We start from the raw sequence: 5,299 nt of genomic DNA on the forward strand, positions 1-5,299 counted from the left end.
CCAGCCTTCTGGTTAGCAGTCAAGTGCCTTAGGCACTATGCTACCAGAGCTCCCTCATGACTTAGTAGTTCCCCTTTAATATACCCTAGAAAAACGTTCTTACATGTGACACAGGCATGTGCTACAAAGATGATCATTGTAGCATTGTTTATAATAGTAAACAAAAAGCATCCTAAATGTCCATAAACAGGGGAATGCTTAAATAAACTCTGGAACACTATGCATTGCTTAAGAAAAATGGGTTAAATCTATTTTAAGAATGTAGAAGGGGTTGTCAGGCATTGTATTGTTTAGAGAAAGCCAATTATATAACAGTACATATAATACTATTTATGTAAAGTAAAACATATTTCTGTAATTGCATAAACACACACATATACATAATTTTAAAAAATCTGACTAATAGGTATAGTTGTCTCTGGGGAAGAGATTGAGCCTGGGGTTTGTAGTTAAACGGAACTTTAGATTTATTACGGTATTTGGAATTTTATATAATAATGAATCTCCCTGAATGGTGGAATTTTGGATGGTTTTTAATATTTGATGTTTTCTTTATGCTTATATATTTTTTGTATAATAGAGGCAATTATATTTTTTAAAGAGAAGACAAAGCAGCCCTATAATAAATGTTGAATTCTTAAAAAAAAAAAAAAGCTATGGCTTTGGACATGTCAAAGACAAGTCAGCTGTGGGTCAAGGACTGATGTGATACTGTGGCATGTGTATGGAGGACAGAAAGTCTACAGGCAGGAAAAGAAGACTGAAGTCAATATAAAGAGGAAGAGAGATAAAAGACCACATAGAATTCTGAGAGAGTGAAGGGGAATCAATGAGCCTGGGTGCTGACATCAATGATAGTCTCAAATTGTAGTCCCACAGTGCCCAGGAAAAAATTTAAAGAAATACTCAGCTAAATAAATATTTCCAATATTTATGGTCAAGATTGATTCATACCTCCACACTACTAACTTACAAAAATGTTGTTCTTATGTTGTTAGGTGACGTCAAATTGGTCCCTTCTCACAGCGACCCTGCACACAAAGAAAGAAACACTGCCCAGTCCCGTGCCATCCTCACAATTCTGGCTATCCTCGAGCCCATCGTCACAGCCCCACGCCAATCAGTCTCATAGATGGTCTTCCCCTTTTTCTCTGACTCTCTACTTTACCAAGCATGATATCCTTCTCCAGGGAGTGTCCTTTCTGACAACATGACCAAATACAAACGATTCTCACTTCTAAGGAGCTTTCTGGCTATACTTCCTCCAAGACAGGTTTTTCCTTCTTCCAGCAGTCCTTGGTGTATTCAATACTCTTCATCAACATCATAATTCAAATGCCTCAATTCTTCTGTGGTCTTCCTTATTCATCGTCCAGCTCTCACTAGTATGAAGCTATTGGAAGTACCATGGCTTGGGTCAGGCGTGCCCTAGTTTCCAAAGTGATGTTTTAAAGAAGTATTTTGAAGCAGATTGGCCCAATCCAACACTTCATTTGATTTCTTAACTGCTGCTTCTGTACATGTTGATTATAGATCCAAGTACAATGAAACCCTTGACAATGTCAATCTTTTTTTTCTATTTATCATGATGTTGTCTATTGATCCAGTTGTAAGGATTTTTGTGTTCTTTATTTTGTGGTGGAATTCATACTGGAAGCTGTAATCTCTGATCTTCATCAGTAAAGTACTTCAAGTCTTCTTCACTTTCAGCAAGGTCGTATCGTATGCATATTACAGGTTGTTAATGAGTCCTCCAGTTCTGATGCCATGTTCTTCTTCATATAGTCCAGCTTCTCATATTATTTGCTGAGCACACAGATTGAATAACTATGGTGAAAAATACAACTCTGATGCACACTTTTCCTGATTTTAAGCCAAAGAGTCAGTTTGTTCTCGTCTAACAACTGCCTCTTGGTCCATTGCAATTTCCTCATGAAAACAATGAAATGTTCTAGAATTCTCATTCTTTACAATGTTATCCACAATTTGTTATGATCCACAGAGTCAAGTGCCTTTCCATAGTCAATAGAAAAACACATGTAAACATGTTTCTGGTATTCTTTACTTTCAGTCAAGACTGTCTCACTTATAAATATACTTCAATAAAAAGTGAAAGCACATATAAAAGGAATAGAATTCAAAGTATAATTTCCCAATCTTTTTTTTCTCCAAATCTAATGAGTTTGGGAAATGTTTTTGTATAGAAAACACTAATTTTTGAAAAATAATGAAATGGTAGTAAATTCTATAAAAACAAATAAGGAAGAAATGATATTTATTATCTATAATGTCTGTCCCAAATTAGAAGCAGAGGCAGCACTTCCTACATCCTTCTAGGATGTCAACATACCAGAGGGCCATATCCAGGTAACATATTACAAGAAAGGAAAAGTACAGACCAATATGTTCTTGAACATAGATTCAAAAGTCTTCAAGAAAAAATAATAGCTAATCACATGCAACAAAATATTTTTAGAAATTACAAACAATGTGGATTTTTTTCCAGGTATACAGAGGCCATTCAACATTCAAAAATCAATCAATGCAATCCACTATGTCAACAGACTAAAGAAGAAAAATCATATGATCTTATCAATTGAGGCAGAAAATAATTAGACAAAACCCAACACTTATTCCTGATAAAAACACAAGGCAAACTAGCAACAGAAGTGCCTTCCCTAAACTTGGGAGTCCTTGGGTGTGCACAGGTTAATTTACTTGGCTGCTAACTGAAAGGCTGGGCATTCAATTAGAGCTACAGGCATCTGGAAAGAAAGCTCTGGTGGCCTATTTCCAAAAATTAGCTATTGGAAACCCTATGGAGTGCAGTTCTACTCTGACACTCCTGAGGCCACTATGAATCACTGTTGACTTGACTGCAACTGGTTAGTTCTTCACTTGTTAAAGACCATCTGCAAAAAAACCAACAACTATGTTATACTTAATGGTGAAACCTAGACATTTTCTCCCTATGATCAAAACCAGTCAAAGATGTCTCATCATTCCTATTCAACATAATGCTGGAAGGTAAGGCTGGCAAAATAAGACAAGATAAGAAAAGAAAAGGCATATCGATGGGGACTGAAGAAATCAAATTGTGTTTGTTCAGGGATGACTTGCTTGTCCATGCAGAAAACACCAAAGAATTTACAAGGAAAAAAAAAAAAAAAGTCCTGGAATTAATAAGCAAGAACAGCAGGTCTCAAGATAAGGAATAAATATGCAAAAGTCAATTGATCTTTTATATTTCAACAAGGAAATACAGGAATTTGAATTTTCTTTTTCCAAAAAAATAGCATTTATAATAATGCATTGCCATCAGTTCAGTCCCTGCTCATGCTGCTATTGTTAGGTGCCTTTAGTACACTGTCTCATAGCGACTCCTAGTAACAACAGAACGAAATACTGCCCGGTCCTGCACCAGCCTCACAATCCTTACTATACCTGAACCCATTGTTGTAGCCACTGTGTCAATCCATCTCCTTGAGGGCCTTCCGCTTTTTCACTGACCTTCCACTTGACCCAGCATGATATCCTTCTCCAGGGAATGATCCCTTCTCACAACATGACCAAAGTAGGTGAGATCAAGTCTTGCCATTCTCACCTCCAAGGAGCATTTCAGCTACACTTCTTCTAGGACAAATTTGTTAGTTCTTCTGGCAATCCGGGAGCTCTGGTAGCATAGTGCCTAAGGCACTTGACTGCTAACCAGAAGGCTGGCGGTTCAAATCCCCCAGCTACTCCTCGGAAGCAAGGTTGGGAAATCTACTTCCATAGTGATACTGCCTTGGAAACCCAAGGTGGGGTCGCTATGAGTCTGGGCCGACTGAACGGCACATAACAACAACATCTGGCAGACCATGGTATTTTCAGGTTTCTTTGCTAACACCACAACTCAAAAGCATCACTCTCCTTCTGTCTTCCTTATTCACTGTCCAGCTCTCACGTGCACACGAGGTGATTGGAAACACCAGGGCTTGTGTTCTGCTTGGTCTTCAAAGAGACATCTTTGCTCTTCAGCACTTTAATGAGGTCTTTTGCAGCAGATGCTTCCAGTGCAATATGTCATTCGAATTCTTGAGTGCTGCTTCCATTGCTGATGATTGTGGAACCAAATAATGTGAAATCATTGACAACTGCAGTCTTCTCTCCATTTATTGTGATGCTGCTCATTGGTACAGCTGTGAGGATTTTCACTTTCTTTATGTTGAAATGTAATCCATACTGCAGACCAAAGTCTTTAATCTTCATCAGTAAGTGCTTCAAGGCATCCTCACTTTCAGCAAGCAAAATTGTGTTGTTTACATCTCAGTCTTCCTCCAATCCTGATGCCATGATCTTCTTCATATAGTCCAGCTTCTCAGAATATTTGCTCAGCATGCAGATTGAATATGTATGATGAAAGGATGCAACCCTGACATGCTCCATTCCTGAGTTTAAACCATGCATTATCCCTTCGTTCTGTTTGAATGACAGCCTCCTGGTCTATGTACAGGTTCCTGATGAGCATAATCAAGTGTTCTGGAATTCCCATTCTTCTTAAAGTTATCCACAGTTTTTTTTATGATCCACACAATAGAATGCTTTTGCATAGTCAATAAAACACAAATAAACATCTTTCTGCTGTTCTTTTCTTTGAGCCAAGATCCATCTGACATCAGCAATGAAATCCCTTGTTTCACAGGCTCTTCTGAATCCAGCTTGTATTTCTGGAAGTTCTCTGTCCGTATACTGCTGCAACCATTTTTGAATTATCTTCAGCAAGATTTTACTTGTATGTGATACTAATGATATTGTTCAATAATTTCCACATTCTGTGGAATCACCTTTCTTTAGAATGGGTACAAAGATGGATCACTTCCAGTCAGTTGGCCAGGTAGCTGTCTTCCAAATTTCTTGGCATAGATGAGTATGTGCCTCCAGTGTGGCATCCATTTGTTGAAACATCACTTCTTGGGGCCTTGTGTGTGCCAATTCCTACAGTGCAGTTTCAACTTCTTCCTTCAATACCATTGATTCTTGATCATATGTCACCACTCATCTGTCAGTTTGTTCTACTGTGGTGGCTTGTGTGTTACTGTGAAGCTGGAGGCTGTGCCACTGGTATTTCAAATACTAGCAGGGTCACCCATGGTGGACAGGTTTCAGTGTGGTTTCCTGACTAAAACACACTTGGAAGAAGGAAGGGGCCATTCATCTGTCAAAGAATTGGCCAGTGAAAACCTTCTCCCCACTCATAGTGACCATATGTGACAAAAATGAACTGCCCCATAGAGTTCCAGGGTGATGAATATTTATG

Source organism: Orycteropus afer, unplaced genomic scaffold (genome assembly GCF_000298275.1).
Source record: "Orycteropus afer afer isolate SDZICR_OR568_19922 unplaced genomic scaffold, OryAfe1.0 scaffold01178, whole genome shotgun sequence".
NCBI classification, from domain to species: Eukaryota; Metazoa; Chordata; class Mammalia; order Tubulidentata; family Orycteropodidae; genus Orycteropus; species Orycteropus afer.